We start from the raw sequence: 20,061 nt of genomic DNA on the forward strand, positions 1-20,061 counted from the left end.
CAGCAGTGCTTCTCATCGCTTGAACTCCACAGGTCTGGGGTCGGGGGGGGGGAGGTGGGAGGAAATGAAGCTGGCCCCTCTCTCCAAAGTATGATCCCATGAGGTTATCTGGCCAGACATTAACGTTGCCTCACACATCTGTTACCCCTCCTACATGATGGCTACTGCATGGCCATGAATGGGGTGGGAAGGAAGGCGCAACAACAGCAGCTGATGCAGGAATCATGCCGATATTGGAAGAGAGGGGTTAGCAGGGTGGATGTGTAGATGCAAAGAACCTCTGGAGAGCCACACAGCTCTTGGATCCATTGGTAAACAACAGAGCGGGCCAACTTCATCCAAACAAATAAAAGGAAAGAGTGAATGAAAACAATGGTCTGGATCCTCAGCTATGCTGTGCCCACATTGTGCCAGGTCACCAATACAGAGCAGTCAAACAGTAGCATACCCAATCACAAGCCAATTGCCAGGGGATCCTCCAGCAACACAGAAGAGTTGCTCCTACTCCATTCCCCTCCCAGCTTCTGGCATAGGAAGAGTGCCCAGGGCTTGGGGTTATTGACAGCCAGAGTAATTTAGTGCATCCTTGAGACTGCTCTACCTCATGGCAACATAACGCTGGCCCAGAGCACAGCCAGCCCAGGAGGATGGATGGGGCTCCACGCTTCCAAATTACACTGTGTTTCTTGGCTGAAGCCTAGGATCGATGGGTCTGAGTTGTCTAGTCCTAAATATCTGCACAGGAGAAAGTTTGGCTCTTTGTTTGAGGGGTCACAGCTGTATTAAAATGAACACACCCTTGTCCAGCAAGGGTGCAGCTGACTCACACCAGTACAGCTAACCTTTGACATATCTAAAAGAAACACATTCCAGGCATTCCTCCCCCCCCCCCCGCCCCCAAAGGCTTTGACATTTTCAAAGGCATTCAGCATTAGCCTAGCTCTGTTCCCATTGAAATTGGCACACTTTTGAAAATCTGACCCTAGACTCATCTCTGTGTGCTTGCTGGTGCAGGGACTCAGTGTTCCCTTTTTCCAAATGGCAGACGTCTTGGCAATTTCCATTTGAGAGGGCACCAGCCTCCTTTCATTTAGGTTTGTTATTGGTTTATGTTTGAGCATCAATTACATTATATTCTTTAGGACTTCAATTTATGCACCAATTCATTTGCAGCATTTCTGAGCTCCAATTTTCAGTATGCGTCATATTCACTGTTAATCAGATTGCAAATAAATTGTAACCAAGACCCATGGGGAATTATTGGAAGGACAATTTCTGATTGGTCTATGTCTGACCAAACCATTTCTAATTTTATTTGTAGGGAGTAGTTTAAACTGATTTTGCTGTAAGTTTAAACTCACAAATGCTTAGGTAAGTCCAATGAATTAGTATTGATCCCTTTGCATTCTAAGCCAGACGTACATTGGTTTTGTTATTTCTATATTGTTGAACTGTGGAAAGAATTGCACGGCAGGTTGATAGCAAACTCAGAATAATATAATAGGCAGACTTAGTATATATGTATGTGTACACATATATACATAGACACATACATACACACACGTACACAGACACATGCACGCCCAGACACATGCACACACACACCCCCCAAAGGGGAATTAGGAAGTTATAGGTAGTATAAACTCATTGTTCAAAGATCACCTCTACAATCGGCCTCATGGAGATCAAAACAGCAGTTTCAGTTTGGGATCAGCCTTTGCTGGGAACAGAGATGAAGTCCATCTCCTCTGGTAGGTAGACTGAATGAGTATCTAGCTCAGTAAGTGCCAGACAGCAAAAGGCAAAGAAAGATACGTTTGATTTCATGAGTCACCAATGGTGGCACCGTTGAAACTTTGACCAAGGCCTTGTTTATGCTCAGAACAGCCCAGGCTCCACCATTAATAGCCATCAACTGGTGTAGCTGCACTGATGCTGACCTGTAAGTGTAGAAAAGGCTACTGAGTTTTGAGGGGAGGGAATAATCCAAGAGCTAGGATCTCACACTTGCAGGTCGATCTACATTTATTTTGTTGCTCTCCAGTTCTACTTCAGTGCTGGGTATATTGTTTCCAAAGCATGTTTCACTTTTCTTTTTTCTACTTTGCTATTCTGGTAAATAATCTAGCAATAGTATTAGACTATGTAAACAGCCCATTTTTTTAGCTACACATACACAATGGAAATTGCTTTAAGTAGCAATATCAATCCAGCAAAGAAGAAGATAGAGTCCAAGTGACCTCCTTCAAAGCATGCTACTCAGTATATAAAAGGCAGATCTGGAAGAAAGCCTTTAGCTCTGAAGAATTTAAAATGCTTAAAATAAGGGTCAATCTGAGGGCAGCACAAACCTTAAGATCGGTTTTTCAGAAGCACTAAGTGTTCAAAACTCCTCCTGAAGTCAACGGGAACTGCTAGTGCTCAGCACCTCTGACAAATAAATCAGGCCTTTAACTTATTTTACTCTAACATGAAAAAAAAATGTCAAAGAGTCACCTGAGGTATCAATCTTCAAACACTCCTATACTCATCTAGATCTCAACTGGAAACCCCAAGGTGGAAGGTTGTGTCTCTCACTAAACACCCTGGGAGCCATGCCGTCCTCCTTAGAGAAAAAGTCTATTCTAATATTTCTTTATCCTATCAGCCCCCAAGGGACAGCCTAAGAACTAGTTTAAGATTGGTTTCTAACTTCATTTCTGAAAAGTGGCCCGGATGGATCTCTTTTACAAATACACAGGTTAAAAATCTGTCATTTCACACATTGTTGCATTAGTGCCTGTACAACTACTGTAGTAAATAACTCTGCTTTTTAACATCCTTTTTACCAGATTTCCTTCCTCCCCTCCCTATAGGGGATCTTTCACTTCTCTGCACTTAGCGGAGGCAAGTGTGTTTTCTTTAGCCATCCAAGTTTCAGGGATGGCTGTTAAGAGCCAGCCATCATCATACTTGTTCCCAGCTGCCTAGAGATGCATAAATCCTGGTTCATGCTGTTTGGCTGAAGGCTGCTTTTGCTGGAGGTGAACAAAGAAAAACTGGCCAGGAGCAGGATTTAGGGAGGAAAGAGAAAAAAGTCACTGGCACAACTGGATTGTGGATTCTGCAATTAAGATTTTTCTGGAATGTCTGCTCATTTTCTGCAGCACTGTACCTTTCATTTTCTTCTCTCTTACACGTTCAGTGAACACAGCGCTAGGGGAGATGCTGGATGGATAGCCCTAAGGGCTGAAGTCTTTTGCTCATTCACAGAAAGGTACAGCATAAATAGTGGTAGTGTAAGGTGTCCCATACTGTTTCACGTATGGGCCTCTACCCAGTCAGGATGAGCCACATCCAGGGGAAAGAGGACCAGCCAGCAAGCCTCCAAATCCACTGGCTCCTCAGCCTCTCTCAGTTGCCAGGAGGGTCTTCTGATGTGGATACCTGCCATGAGGAAGTAGATAATTTTGAAATTAACACTTCCCTGTAAGAGAGACAGCCTTCACCATGGAAATAACTTTAGTTACTTAACCTCTCCACCTCCACGTCCCTTCCTGCGACATGAGAGTTATTTTGCATCTCTCCATCATTGGTGTGTTGGGAGGAAAGTTTAATATCTGCATGCACTTTGAGCATGAAAAGCGCTATAGACAGGCCAGATGGATTGTTCAATGCCACTCATCTTCAGTTCTTCAAACAGGTCTTCAACCTCGGGGGGAAAGTGGGAGTGTAATGGTTCAGAACTGCTTTCCCACCCCAGCCCTCTCAATCCACCCACCCACCATGGCATCTTTCAGTGCCATGCCCTCAATCTACAGCAGTGGTTCTTACACTTTTTGTATTGGCGACCCCTTTCACACCAAGCCTTTAAGTGTGAACACCCCCCCTTATAAATTAGAAACAGGGAGCGGGGTAATTTTAATTTAACAAAGGCTCGGGGCTGATAGTCCCCACACATGGCCGGGCTCACAACCCCTATGTAACCACCTCACGACCCCCTGAGGGGTCATGACCTGCAGTTTGAGAACCTCTGCTCTACAGAAACATGCATCTCAGTCTCTAAGGATGCTGCAAGGATTGACCAACATTTGTACAGAGCTTTGAAATGTTCAAGAACTCTCATTCGGCAGCACCGGAAGAAATGACAGCACACAGATTAGAGCCTTGCCAGAAGGAACACTTGTAAAAGCACAGGGAACCTTCTTGCTGCCAAGCTCAAAGGGCTATGATGCCCCAAAGGAGGCTCCCTTGACGATTCCTGACACAGACAGGTTATTGGAGAGGAGTGGAAGAGAGAGAATCACAACCAGCAGACTGCCCTGGCAGGAAGCTTGATGATAGCTGGGAGCAGCTGATGCCTGGGAGTGTAATGGCTGAGATGGGGAGGTTTGGGTGCAAAGAAAGTGGGATAAGACAGATTTGCAGAAAAAAAGCTGAGGCATGGAGCCAAGACACACAGCACACTCAGCACCAGGAGGATTAGAAAGTTGGAGGGGCCTCTCTAGTTTCTGGTAGGAAAGATGAGTGGACAGAGACTGGAAGAAGAGCAGAGGCTTGAGGAAGTGCCAACTTGTCTTTTGTTGCTTTAATTTTAGTTAAAATGGCCAATGAGGAGGCACCTAAGGGAAGGTGAGCTGCCAGCAGCCTCCCCTTCCCATCCTTTAGCAAGTGGGCTAACTAGTGTTCATGGCTCCCTATCCTCAGAAAACCTCAGTTCAACTATCACTTTTTAGTTAATATTTATTACTGATAAGCAAGTAAACCCTTCAGCAGCTCACGTCTGCTCAGAAAGTGCACATTTCATAGACTTAGAGGCTCTGTCTACACTGCAATTAAACACGTGCGTCTGGCCAGTATCAGATGACTTGGGAACGCAGGGCTCAGGCTATGAGGCTGTTTAATTATGGTGTGGGAATTTGGGCTCAAGCTGGAGCCTAGGCTCTGGGCCCCTCCCCCATCGCAGGGTCCCGGAGCTCAGCTTCCAGCCTGAGCTGGAACATCTACGCCACAGCCCCATAGCCCAAGCTCCACCAGCCTGAGTTAGTTGGCACAGGCCAGAAGCAGATGCTTGGGTATGTCTACGCTGCAATTAGACTATCTTGCAGGATTTTCGTTACCATTATGTAAGATTTGATACAGTAACTAAGTTTCTCTTCGTTAATGGGTGCTTATTTCAGAACACCATATATTCATGCTTGAAGCCAGCCTGCTTACAGTAGGTGCTGCCTTGTTCAGGAACACTTTGATGTCTGCTTCAATAAGAGAGGTAGCTGAAACTAGTTATTAAAGGGGCACACTCTTGTCAAAATTAATATATTTTTAAAAGATCTTATTCATAACATCCATAGATTATTGCAACTGAAAGAATTTTAAAGAGCGGTCTCTCTGCCATGTTTTTATGATTATATCTTGCATTTCACTCAGCTTGGACAATAAAAAAAGAAAGTAGACTCAACTCCTGCCGACAAACAGCAGCTACACTGTGCATCTTTTAACAGCACGGCTATAGCGGCACAGCTGTGTCGCTAAAAGGTGCATAGTGTAGACATGGCCTAAACACTTCCCAGGTACATTCAATCTGCATAACCAAGTCTCTAGTAGTCTTCACAAGCCTTCTTGTCTCTTCCCTTTCTCCAGTAGAAGAGCTTCTACACACACACAAAGTTGCGAATTCCTGCTTCTTTTATGGTCACAAGGGAAATATCTGGAAGGGCTGGTGAGAAAACAGGACAGAGTCAATAGTTCTTGGTTTTATTCCTAGCCCTGCCACTGACTTCCTGTGTGACCATGCACAAGTCACAAACCCTCAGTTTCGTCATCTTATGTACTGTACATAATTGATCATGTGATTTAAATAAGTAATGTTCATAAACCATTGAGTTATCCAATGAAAGTGTTGTATATTAAGAAATTGATATATTTTGTAAGTAAATTTCTTACTAAAAAGCAGGAAACTACAGATGTGCTGATTTTTTAAAAAAGAAAAAAGCAGCTTTGTAGAACAACTACAAAGTCAAGAAGGGACTAAGCCATGTAGTTGAAGTAGCAAATACCATTAATCAAGTCTGCCTTAGAAGAGAATGTATAAAGCAGAACACCTGAAATTTCAATTCTCAAATTGGATTTTAAAAATAGGGTTATATCAGAAAAGTAATCATCAGAAATGTTTAAAATATTATTTTATAGACACCTCAGTATCACTGATATTCATAAACAAAACAGGTTTATTTTAATTCTAAGGCTTCATCTAAATCAAAAACCTTGCTCTATAGGAGATGGCAAACAAGAAGGCAGGTTCTCCATATAACATTTCCTTTTGTTAAATGTTCTCCATTTCAAATATACCTTCACTATGAAAAGGAAGATAAAGTACGCTACAAGGGGGAAAGATTTTTTTCAAAGGCACATATAGCAGTTAGGTGCCTAATGCCCATTGGCCCATGCACCTAACTACCAGTTGTGCCTTTGGGAAAAAAAATTCGCTCATGTAATCGATTTCTTTCATAGTCATTCAGAGCTGGATAGTAACTTTCAAGTTACTGTATTCTATTGAAATAATATTTATTCATACTGTTCTCTTCTATCAAAATGCCTGGCCTCTAAAAGGGTCAAATGCAGTATTGCCAACCCCAAATATTGAAAGTCAGGTTAAAGTTAAAGTTAAAGTTAAAAAACAAAACAAAAACAAAATATCAGGAGACAGTTAAAAATTAAGAAATTTTTAAATAAATTGAGTCTTTTTATTTGTGTTCTGGTTTACAAGCTTTTAGGGGTCCCGTTTTAAAGCTTTTCCCCACCATCAGGAAGGCTGGAAACTTTCACTAACAACAAAAAGCTGAGATTTTCATGTAACCACATGACTTCAGCAGCTGGGGGTTTAAGTAAAACTACTGGCAGGAGAGCTAACAATGCCTCTCTGGGTACATGCCTGGGAGCCGTAGCACTTGAAGACTCACCAACCCAAAAAACTCTAGTTGATGGAGGATAGGTGGAGGAAACTGTTAAACAAGAGTTCACACCTGTTAACCTTTACTCACATAAGTAATCCTACTGAAATCAATGGCTCCTCTCACATGAATCAACCTATATTGGAGCCAATGATGCTAATCAATCAAAAAAAGCTGCAGGCTCTTTCCCCTGTTTTTTTGTAAGCAACAAGTCTTCATTATCAATAAAAATGCATGTCAAGAAAACCACTAATAAGAGATTTGATAGACAATTATCCATAAATTAAAAAACAACTCCAAGGAAAAAAAAGAATTTACTAATCCTGCAAAACTAATATGAATATCCAGAAAGTGTTGATAACTAAATGCACTCAAATATGAATCTCAGTGACTCTGGGTTTTGGTAGCCATTTGTTTCTATATTCTTCCTCCTCCTCATAAAAGAAACAGCTTGGGTACTGTCTGGATAGAAGTTTAAAAGGATAGTACAAAATTGTCTTTATAACAATTAGTATGAGCAGTTCAGGTTTCCCATTTAGCATGGTGTCTGGAACAGTTTCTATGTGCTAGAAATTCTCAACAGGAGCCTAAAATGTTAGCAACCCAGCACAGCCAATAAGAACATTAAAAAGCCTTGTAGGTTGGCAGGCTATACAGCGACATGTTCTGTAGAGACAGTAAAACTGTCAAGTGGAGAAATTTTTCTTAAGAAGCCCTAGAATTCAGTCTATATCAGAAACAGGATTTCCTCCGCACAAATCATTTGTTCCAAAATACTCAAACAAAAAAAATGCATGAAGGCGGGGATTATAAATTAAATACTGATCACTCACACAACCACAGAGGAAAAATTCAGACAAATTAATTCGAACAATGATCTGATACACACATTAAAAAACCCAAGAAGTGCACTATAAAAAGGTGGGCAAACAGAGCAACCTGCAAAATTGAAGTCAGATCCGTATGTGAGCTCGACAGCTAACAGAGAATGATTACAATTAACACTCACCAAAGCAGTACATTAATTCAGAGCATCTGCAATCTCCTTAATCCTTGGAAAAAAACTATCCCTAACGGATTAGGATTTCAGCACATGCATGCATACCTGATCTGCTATATAAAAAGCAAACATTATCCAATGCCTCTCTCTTTCACAAGAAAAAGAAAAATCTTAAATCTGTTTCTTGCAGGGAAACCCTCTCTCCAATCTCCCCCCCCCAACAACAAAAAAATATCTACCAGAGCAGTAACCAGTGCACCAACTGCAGACTGAGCTACCTTTCTCCCCTAGCTGACTCTGAGCATGCTCTGTCTATCAGCAGTGTCCTATCCCTCCAGCTGGCTCACCTCAATTTGTTAGCCTCCCAGAGGTCAGCCTTGCATGCAGGATGATTTGCTGCAGTATTCCTGCAAATTCCCCAAAGGGCAGCCACACTGAAACAAATACAACGGTGCTGTTTTACAAAGCTGAGTATGTTTAGGACACAGACAAAGCTGGGTGGTTTTCCCCTCCCCTCCCCCCCCTCAGAGCTTGCTTTTAGGTAAATAAATAAAATAAATAAAGGCTCCACACAAACAAACAAAAGGGGGGGGGGGGCAGAAAACGCGAATCACCAGAAAAGGAGAAAGCTACTGTAAATGCCTTCTGGCAACTCCCTCAGGAACTTGTAAGAGCTTTCCTAGCTATGAGGGTCAGCGAATGGCACCGTATAGAACGTGCGACAAGCATACACCTTCAGAGTATAGGGGATCATGTTTTTAAACAAACTCTCTTACAGTGAAAAGAGTTTTTGTGGATACGAAAGTCGCAAAATTAAACTGTATTTAATATGAAAACACTGAACTGGGTTCAAGTTAGATAGGAGCGATTGCTGCTCAGCGCACTGGGTGGGGGCAAGCTCAGAGTGATTTTCCTAGCATCCATCTGCAGAACTCAACTCCACACTTGATGCAGTCCATCAGACTAGTTTAGAAGACTTGTGCCCAGTTTTGATTTGTCAAGTCCCCGATCCTGAATTCAGGTCCAGACCCAAGAGGCCAATTCTGCAAACACCGCCGAACAAAATGCTTATGGCTTGCAGTAGTCTCACAGCAACCAGTGGAATGACTGAGACTACTCCCAATAGCAAAGCCCCAACCTTACCATGACACGTGCATGCGCGCACACATACACACAAGATAAAAATCGTTGCTCTCAGACGAGATGCAGGGTTTCTCTTGCTCCTGGTAAGAATTATTCTAGCTGCTCAAAGGAGAAAGCACAAAGCCCCATCCACATAATTAATTATTCACATTTTGTGTAAGGGGCATTCTGTTAGAAAAACTCTCAGCTATGAATGGTAGCTGTATGCTACCTGGAGCCCTTTTTTACATGTGTAGGAAGAGCAGCCCAGGGCAGTCAAGCTAGCATCTCTACAGTTCTTTTTTGACTCATACTATAAATCATTAGGGAGAAGGCTAAATGGATTTATGCTACCTAGACACTGGATCATACTGTAATTTCAGACTTTGGATTTATACCAATTGGACCTATTAACTATTTGGCCAATTCTAGCATAATTGTCTCCAGGAGCACCACATGCACTGATTTGGATCTGATCCTGTAAACCCTTATGTACGTACATAATACTACTACACAGTCCAATTGAACTTAAAGAGACTACTCGTATTTGTAAAGTTACACGTGAAAGTATTTGCAGGATTAAGACCTGAGTTTGCTTCTGATCTGGGGGGTTGAGTGTGATTTTTTGGAATATTAAAAGACAAATAAAAACCAAATATGCAAGGGGGGGGGCGATGGGAAAACCACACCAACCAACCTAAATATTCTATAAAACTGACAAAGGATCTTAAAGCAAGACCTTCAAAGTAAGTCTGATGACAAGATGACCAGAACCTAATGGAAATACCATTCCTGAGGCACAGATTAAAACACATGGTTTCTGATGCGCTGCTTTTCTGTCTTAGCATTCCCACACAGAACAAGCAAAAACGATCTTGCAAACAGAGTGAGACTGCCCAGAGTCACCCTTCTGTCTTTAACTCACCTCACTGTACATTGGCAATGCAGGGGCCAGAGGTAGGACAGTGCGTTGTGGGTCAGGATAGGAGCTTATAGTCAGCCCATACGGAGCTTCAAAGTTTTAACTACACATGGAAACAGCTATATCTATCTCAGGCCTGCCTCTACTGGAGTCAACATGACCCACAATTCTACAGTCCTTGCACACGCAAGACTTTCAAGGCCCAATCTAAAGCCCTCTGAAGTCAATTGGAGTCTTTTCACTGATTTTACAGGTCTTCAGATCAGCCCCTTAATTATTTTAATGGGAACTTTGGTTTCCGAAGACAGCACCTCCTTTGTCAGCCTTTTTGAAAAAGTCACCTACTACAGGACAGGCCCAGCAAAGAAAATAACAGAACGCCACTAGCCATCACCTTCAGCCTCCAAATAAAACCGCTCCAACGCATCAAGGATCTACAACCTATCCTGAAGGATGACCCATCACTCTCACAGATCTTGGGAGACAGGCCAGTCCTTGCCTACAGACAGCCCCCCAACCTGAAGCAAATACTCACCAGCAACCTATCCTTGCAACAAAGCCCATTGCCAACTGCGTCCACATATCTATTCAGGAGACACCATCATAGGGCCTAATCACATCAGCCACACTATCAGAGGCTCGTTCACCGGCACATCTACCAATGTGATATATGCCATCATGTGCCAGCAATACCCCTCTGCCATGTACATTGGTCAAACTGGACAGTCTCTACGTAAAAGAATAAATGGACACAAATCAGACATCAAGAATTATAACATTAAAAAACCAGTTGGAGAACACTTCAATCTCTTTGGTCACTCGATTACAGACCTAAAAGTTGCAACTCTTCAACAAAAAAAACTTCAAAAACAGACTCCAACAAGAGACTGCTGAATTGGAATTAAATTTGCAAACTGGATACAATTAACTTAGGCTTGAATAGAGACTGGGAGTGGATGGGTCATTACACAAAGTAAAACTATTTCCCCTTGTTTATTTCTCCCCCCCCCCCCCCCCCCCCCCCCCGTTCCTCAGACGTTCTTGTCAACTGCTGGAAATGGACCACCTTGATCATCACTACAAAAGGTCTCCCCCCTCCGCCGGTAATAGCTCATCTTAAGTGATCACACCTGTTACAGTGTGTATGGTAACACCCATTGTTTCATGTTCTCGGTGTATATAAATCTCCCCACTGTATTTTCCACTGAATGCATCAGATGAAGTGAGCTGTAGCTCACAAAAGCTTATGCTCAAATAAATTGGTTAGTCTCTAAGGTGCCACAAGTACTCCTTAGATTTTCAATGTCCTCCCAACACAGGGAACCTCCCCAATCCCCCATAATGTAATGGAATTTTGGCATTTGTCAAACTCAATGTCCCTTTAAGATGTAACCCCAAGGTTAAAGGTTTACAACGAGAACCCTGATCCATTAAAGCACTTCAGCACAAGCTTAATTATAAGCACACAGTCCCACAGAAGCCAACTCTTATGCTTAAAATGGAGCACAAGCTAAAGGACTTCACTGAATTGGAGCCAGAAACAGTATGACAGTGTGATTCTCACCGTGCTATGAGCTGCGTGTAGACAGATCTTTGTGCGTAGGGCACGTCTACACTGCAGCAGCGAGGTGATATTCCCAGCAGGGGCAAACAGACTCATGCTAGCTCAGCTCAGGCTCATGCGCTAAAAACAGCAGTGTAGATACTACAGCACTGGCAGCAGCTCAAGCAAGCCACCAGAGCTTGGACCAAGAGAGTTGGGCAGGCTTGGACTAGGGCTGCCAACCCTCCAGGACAATCCTGGAGACTCCAGGAATTAAAGATGAATTTCCCATGAAAGATTATGTCAGAGTGAAACCTCCAGGAATACGTCCAACCAGAACTGGCAACCCTAACGTGGGCTCGAGCAGCTACCCCAAGCCGTTCCTTGTGCTGCAGTCTCTACTCTGCTCTTTTTAGTGCACTAGCTTGAGTTGTGCTAGTGCAAGTCTGTCTACATGCACTAGGAATCACACCTCCCAGCAGCTATGTAAACATATCAGGAAAGTCCCACTGAAGTGAATGGGGCTCTGCATGGACACAGGGGGTCCACCCAGGATCAGGGCCTTGTTAACTGAATTAAACGTAATTTGATTTTAAAGCCCCTGTAATAGTAACTGTTTAGTATTTGTCTGTTACTAGTGTGATATAAAACAAACTGTTGCAGCCCCAGACTGCAGTTAAATAAGCTGCCCACTGCACACCAGCCCTGAGCCAGGAGAATGCTAGTCAAACCTCATTGAGAGATCAATAAATATTTAATTCACATTGTAAAGTTTCAACCTTTAAACACAGCACCACGTAAAGAAAACAATAAACCTTTTGGAATCCCCCAAAAAGTGCTAACACATACATGGACTGGCAGAGAGGTTTGAATAGCTTTCTTTAGGCCAAGGGAGGGCAAGCAGCAAGGAAAACGTGTTGTTTATGGAATCTTTGCCTTGTACATAGATATTGCAGGAGAACCTGCGTCACTCCCAATTACAACATTTATTATTTATGGACCTAGAAGCACACTCCAGAAGAAATTGTTCTTCCTGCAGTGTTTTAAAATGAAAAGCACTTTTCCATTTAAAAAGGGAACACACAAACAAACATGTCAAACTACTAGAAGCTTCATTGTATCCAGTGTTGTTGTAGCCATGTCGGTCCCTGGATATTAGAGAGACAAGGCGGGTGAGGTAATATCTTTTATTAGACCAAGAGCTCTGCGTAAGCTCCAAAGCTGGTCTCTCACCCCAACAGAAGTTGGTCCAATAAAAGATATTACCTCACCCACCATCTCTCTCTAGACGCTTCCTTGTCTTGTTGACAAATGTCAGGTTTCAGACAGGGCGACAGTGGTACTTGGTGTACTGAAACCAGGGCTCCAGACAACCTAGTTTCATAGAAGTTAACAGCAAAACCCCCATTGACTTCAACAGGGCCAGGCTTTCAACCACAAACTGAAGATTCCAAAGGGGAAAGTATTTTGATGGGGGGAATAGTATTTTCTCCCAAGAGACTTCAAATGAAAAATTCCGCTTTGATCACCTTCTCCAAATGGACCTCAAATGTGTGCATGGTAAGAGAGTACGCTGGCCAAAACAGCTAAAATATAAATAAATACTTACATTATACGTATTTATTTTAGACTGATATATGTTTATTCCCACAAAACAACACACACACACACGTAGTCGCCTACATACATGCACCAATGTAAATATGCACATGTTTTGTGTTATCTATCCATATTACATAACACATCTGCTGAGAAGAAGTATACTAGCTATCTGAATTTTCCACATTTTAAATCTCTTCGCACCCTGCTCGGAGTTGCATTGACTGTACTGAAGTGTGACACTGGCTCTGGTCCTACCATTAGCTGCATGCAGGAGGACTGCTGCACCGACGAAGAGTCCCACAGATTTCAGTGGGGCTCCATACAGATGCAGCAACCCACCTGCCTATAATATATTGCAAGATTGGGGCCATGGTGAGAAGAGTGATACAGAGGGGTTTCATATTTATTCTCTCAGTAGCTTCCAAATCATGTTTGCTCATTTTACAAATTGAGAGATGGTTTTTGCATCCATGCTTCTAACTGAACCTGAGATCAGAAAGGCAGTGTTCATTCTTGTCCACATTTCATCACCGGTAGTAACTATTTTGCGGCAAGTATTTAACAGATTATTTGGCTGGCACACAAGACAGGACAGGACCCAGCTCACTCTTCCATAGCTGCATAGGCCATACACTGCTAACCGTAATAAAACTGGCATGGCAATAAAGGAAGTAGACATAACCGAGTCACATGGGGTTAGAAAAAGATTCACTTGGTCAATTCTCAGACCTCAGTTCCAATATTAGGCCTTCATCTGTGTGACATCACAAGAGGAACATGTTCCCATTTTGCAGATGAGGAAACTGAAGCACAGAGAAGTGAAATAAACCTGCTCAGGCCACACCAATGTAGGACCAGAACCCGCATCTCTTGAATTGAAGTCCGGTGCCTTATCCGCCAAGTGACACTCACAAAGGAATTCTCCCAGGTAACTCCCACCAAGTCACTGCATACACCAAGACTGAATCTGGCCCCACGGACCAACCAAGATGCTGGAGCCAGTAGAGAGAGAGTACATCTTAAATGTGCCAAAGACTGAAGTGACAGGGAGGATTAAATAGATTGTTACAACCTGGAAGATGCTGAGAAAAGAAACTCTCCCCCAGCACATGCCCCAAAACACTCTGCAACTGGAGTGGTGGAATGAGAGCCCTACAGCATCATCAAGGTAGTAGCTCAGAAGAAGCCTGCACTAGCTGTGGAGGTTTTGGAAAAGGTAAATCCTCATCAAGAGTCATTCTCAGGATATTAAAATACATATATATCCCTAATGACACTATATGGAAAGAATATCGCAGAAAGTGCAAAGATGAAATCTAGCATAGGATCATGAAAATGAGGCAGTTCAAGCACACACAAAAAAAAGAAGACTCTCCTATAAATGTGAATATCTAAGGTGGAATGGGGGGCATTCTACTGGCTTATGCATTCTCTTATAAGTGGACCATAATAGTCTTAGTACAAATTATAACATGCCTCTGTTTCCCAGCAAGATTATAATGGGATTGTTTTTAGCATCTGGCTTCTCATTAAGCTTCTGTTTTCCATTATGTTCAGAGGCTACATGCTTTCCCATTCCCCCTAAACAAAACAAAACCCACGAAACAAAGTCCTAGTACTTCAAACATTTTGAAAAGTGTGGAAATAGCTTTCAGGAGGAGGCAGTGGTGGCAGCTGCAACGTATGGAAAGCCCAATCAAAAAATAGTATTTCCAGGCAAACCAGGAGTATGCATCTGTTAAGTCGCTCTACAAAAAATACTTGCAGGTGACTAGCACAGCATCACAATGGACACCATCATTTCAGGCCATGTAAAAGCAAAGACTGACTATACTGTATCAGAGATGTGTTTCACTTCCTTTATGAACTGGAAAGGGGCTGCTGGCCGCATATTACTAACTGCTCTCTCTGCTAGAGAATCTCTTATAGAGATGCAGTCACCATAAACTGCCATCCATATGGTATTAGTACAACATTTAAAAAAAAATCTGGGTCTTACAACCTTGCCCCTTGTGTGGCTGTTGACACTTGTGTAGCATGAGTGTAATACACTAGTATTCTGGTTTGGTGGCATTATGTCATTTTGCACAGGTCCATTATGTAAGGCGGAAAGCAGCAGAGAATTTGAGCCCTTATGTTTGGCCACAAAATATCTATAGTTAAAAAGAATTAACTCAGGGCTTGGGTCAAAGGACCAAATAGGCTATAGGAACCGTTTCAGACATTTCCTTAAAATACTCTGCACAGCACATAACTGCTGTGGTCTGATGTACCATGTGGAAAAGAACAATGCCTACCTTGGCTCTTATCTGATTACAGAAGCATCAGAGGGCCCAGCAGAGCAACACCACCACATGGCTGCAGGCCACGCATTTTCTGTTTCAAATGTTGCTCTGAGGGCTCCTGCTGCCATTGACAGGGGAAAAGAAGAAAAACAATATGAATCATATTTCTCAATTTCAATGTGACCTGCTCCACACAGTGGTGAGAAGCGTGATGAATACACTGAATTATTTGTATGCCATTCTGAATGCATTAGGTGTCATATGCAAAAATTACAGTTCAATAGCCAGCAAGAAACCTTTCACACCCTTGACAGCCAGAAAATTGTAAGGAATGGTGATTAGACCTATACTTATTCATCAAGGCAGAGCAACAAGGGAAACCATTTTTAAAGGTTTCTTCTTTTATTTATTCAATTTGTAATTAGAGGCTGTGGATCAGAGCACAAAAGAAATTCACAAAGCCTTAGGCAAATATTACCTTAAGCAAGATTAAACTGAGGTCAGATCATCAATAGTATTATTGTAGGTGTCATAGTGTACCCCGCAACTCCTTCAGAGTTGATTTGCCAATGCACAGGACACAGTCCTACAAGAATGACCATGTTACTAAATGCAGAGGCAAGTTAGCCCTAAAGTATATTTCATTTAATACAATGGCTTCATGTGTCAGATGGCTGACCTATTAACAACGTCTTGCAGAATAGTCAGAGCGTTCCACCTGGAGTGGGATGCAGAAGAGTTGGCTCCTGTCACACACACACACACAAATTTCTAGACTGGGCAAAGTTACATAAATGCACCAAATTAAAAAAGGAAACTCTTTAAGGACAGAAATAGATTGCTTGTGATCTTAGAGAAAAGACAGCATTTTAAAAAAAATAAATAAATAAGTGTATGGCCCAGACTGTCCCAGCATGCAGTAAGAGCTGTGGGAGGGGACCTTTTTAAAAGGAAACTCCATGAGGAAATTCCCCTGAATCATCCTTGCAGGAGGGGGATGGAGTTGTTCCCTGTGGAAAATCCATACTCAAACTTGGCAGATGCCAGGGATTCACAGGAGGCCAAGCCCATCTGTGCTCAGACCCTGTACCTCCACCCCTGTACCTCTGGCTCCCAGTGCCACCACCCCCGACTCCTCTTGTCCAGTGGAGGCACGCTAGCAGGGACCCCTCTGACCTTACCTTACCCTGGGTGCCCCGGGGCACAGATACCCTTTTCTTGACCTGCTGCTCACAAACCAGGAAGAATTAGTGGGGGAAGCAAAAGTGGATGGGAATCTGGGGGGCAGTGACCATGAGTTGGTTGAGTTCAGGATCCTGACGCAGGGAAGAAAGGTAAGCAGCAGGATATGGACCCTGGACTTCAGGAAAGCAGACTTCGACTCCCTCAGGGAACGGATGGGTAGGATCCCTTGGGGGACTAACATGAAGGGGAAAGGAGTCCAGGAGAGCTGGCTGTATTTCAAGGAATCCCTGTTGAGGTTACAGGGACAAACCATCCCGATGAGTCGAAAGAATAGTAAATATGGCAGGCGACCAGCTTGGCTTAACAGTGAAATCCTAGCGGATCTTAAACATAAAAAAGAAGCTTACAAGAAGTGGAAGGTTGGACATATGACCAGGGAAGAGTAAAAATATTGCTCGGGCATGTAGGAATGAAATCAGGAGGGCCAAATTGCACTTGGAGCTGCAGCTAGCAAGAGATGTCAAGAGTAACAAGAAGGGTTTCTTCAGGTATGTTGGCAACAAGAAGAAAGCCAAGGAAAGTGTGGGCCCCTTACTGAATGAGGGAGGCAACCTAGTGACAGAGGATGTGGAAAAAGCTAATGTACTCAATGCTTTTTTTGCCTCTGTCTTCACGAACAAGGTCAGCTCCCAGACTGCTGCGCTGGGCATCACAGCATGGGGAGTAGATGGCCAGCCCTCAGTGGAGAAAGAGGTGGTTAGGGACTATTTAGAAAAGCTGGACGTGCACAAGTCCATGGGGCCGGACGAGTTGCATCCGAGAGTGCTAAAGGAATTGGCGGCTGTGATTGCAGAGCCATTGGCCATTATCTTTGAAAACTCGTGGCGAACGGCGGAAGTCCCAGATGACTGGAAAAAGGCTAATGTAGTGCCAATCTTTAAAAAAGGGAAGAAGGAGGATCCTGGGAACTACAGGCCAGTCAGCCTCACCTCAGTCCCCGGAAAAATCATGGAGCAGGTCCTCAAAGAGTCAATCCTGAAGCACTTACATGAGAGGAAAGTGATCAGGAACAGTCAGCATGGATTCACCAAGGGAAGGTCATGCCTGACTAATCTAATCACCTTCTATGATGAGATTAGTGGTTCTGTGGATGAAGGGAAAGCAGTGGATGTATTGTTTCTTGACTTTAGCAAAGCTTTTGACACGGTCTCCCACAGTATTCTTGACAGCAAGTTAAAGAAGTATGGGCTGGATGAATGCACTATAAGGTGGGTAAAAAGTTGGCTAGATTGTCGGGCTCAACAGGTAGTGATCAATGGCTCCATGTCTAGTTGGCAGCCAGTATCAAGTGGAGTGCCCCAGGGGTCGGTCCTGGGGCCGGTTTTGTTCAATATCTTCATAAATGATCTGGAGGATGGTGTGGATTGCACCCTCAGCAAATTTGCAGATGATACTAAACTAGGAGGAGTGGTAGATACGCTGGAGGGCAGGGATAGGATACAGAGGGACCTAGACAAATTGGAGGATTGGGCCAAAAGAAATCTGATGAGGTTCAACAAGGATAAGTGCAGGGTCCTGCACTTAGGACGGAAGAACCCAATGCACCGTTACAGACTAGGGACCGAATGGCTAGGCAGCAGTTCTGCGGAAAAGGACCTAGGGGTGACAGTGGACGAGAAGCTGGATATGTGTCAGCAGTGTGCCCTTGTTGCCAAGAAGGCCAATGGCATTTTGGGATGTATAAGTAGGGGCATAGCGAGCAGATCGAGGGACGTGATCGTTCCCCTCTATTCAACATTGGTGAGGCCTCATCTGGAGTACTGTGTCCAGTTTTGGGCCCCACACTACAAGAAGGATGTGGATAAATTGGAGAGAGAGTCCAGCGAAGGGCAACAAAAATGATTGGGGTCTGGAACACATGACTTATGAGGAGAGGCTGAGGGAACTGGGATTGTTTAGTCTGCAGAAGAGAAGAATGAGGGGGGATTTGATAGCTACTTTCAACTAGCTGAGAGGTGGTTCCAGAGAGGATGGTTCTAGACTATTCTCAGTAGTAGAAGAGGACAGGACAAGGAGTAATGGTCTCAAGTTGTAGTGGGGGAGGTTTAGGTTGGATATTAGGAAAAACTTCACCAAGAGGGTGGTGAAACACTGGAATGTGTTACCTAGGGAGGTGATAGAATCTCCTTCCTTAGAAGTTTTTAAGGTCAGGCTTGACGAAGCCCTGGCTGGGATGATTTAATTGGGGATTGGTCCTGCTTTGAGCAGGGGGTTGGACTAGATGACCTCCTGAGGTCCCTTCCAACCCTGATATTCTATGATTCTACCAGCTGGACAACTTCCACGGGGTCAATGAGGGAAACAATATGTGTCTTCCCTAGCCAGCTTCATCCTGCCCTGGCCCACCCAAACTTTACCCTTTCCTTGGCAGGCCCTGAGCATCACAGTGTGCCCTCTGAAGGGTGGGATTGTGGTGGTAGTCACTCTTTCCACGCAGGGGATTTGGGTGTCACAAGTGGAGGACTTCTCCATGCACCTCTCTCAGTGTGCACAATCTGGCCCTATATTAACAGGGAACATATCTACAAAGAATAAACCCCACAAGTTATAGGTCCGGCACAGAACAAAGCAAATGTAATTTTACAAAGCGATACAGGATATACTGAAACATCTAGCAATACAGGATACACTATGCCCATTATCATTGTATCTGGGTGCCCATATGAGAAATGCACTAAAATAAAAACCCTCATCATTATGGCCCTGATTCAGGAAAGCACATATTCAATACTTAAAGTTAAGCACATGCTTAAGTCCCCCTGATGTCACTGGCACTTAGGCAGATGTCCAAAGTTAAGTACGTGTTCAAGCGCTTTCCTGAATAGGGGCTCAACTTTGTTAGCCCTCATGCCAAATTTTGTAATTAAGAAAGGAAAAGATGGCTCTTACGTTTTGTGCACCGAGAGATGATTAATTGGTGCCTTTTATAAAAGTCTAAAGAAATAAAATAAAAAACAACTTGCCAGAGGTGACATGGGGAGGTGGGGGAGCATGCGGGGTCAAATACTCTCTCCTCCCTGCCCCCCCCCCCCCCAGATTTGCTGTTGGGCTTGAGCATGCTCAGTAACACTGCTGAAGCTGGCTGCCCTCACTCTGCCCCCCCCCCCATATTATTGGCAGCACAAGTCTTCACTGTAACTTGCTCTCCAGATTTACTTGTAGACATCATGGCACAGAACTATATTTGTATATGGAGGACTGTTACTATCCCGGGCCCAAGGTGTGATGTAGCCTCATATATGCGCTGTACCAGATAGAGGACGGGGAGAACAGTTGCATTTTCTATTAACTCTCAGCTCTCTGCATGAACATGAGTAATAGCCTAAGAAGCAAAGAACAAAACAGTCAGATGCAAGGAGTAGGGACAAGAACAAACCATCGAAAAGTGACCAGCATCATCAGGACTGGAAAAA

At 43.5% G+C, this 20,061-nt stretch overlaps 1 protein-coding gene across 16 annotated transcripts in view; it reads right to left on the minus strand.

The window, feature by feature from the left end:
• Positions 1-20,061, minus strand: part of POMGNT2 (protein O-linked mannose N-acetylglucosaminyltransferase 2 (beta 1,4-)) — a 62,151-nt gene that overhangs the window by 18,095 nt on the left and 23,995 nt on the right. For 2 of the 16 annotated variants that reach the window (XM_037890350.2, XM_043540864.1), the window contains one exon: positions 3,155-3,426. The exons of 12 other annotated variants lie outside the window; for them this stretch is intronic. The gene's annotated coding sequence lies outside the window, so the exon portion shown is untranslated. Of the gene's footprint in view, positions 1-3,154; positions 3,427-7,938; positions 8,253-20,061 lie in introns of those variants that run through there. 2 more of the 16 variants (XM_043540860.1, XM_037890352.2) reach the window with 2 other exon arrangements.

Source organism: Chelonia mydas, chromosome 2 (genome assembly GCF_015237465.2).
Source record: "Chelonia mydas isolate rCheMyd1 chromosome 2, rCheMyd1.pri.v2, whole genome shotgun sequence".
NCBI lineage: Eukaryota > Metazoa > Chordata > Testudines > Cheloniidae > Chelonia > Chelonia mydas.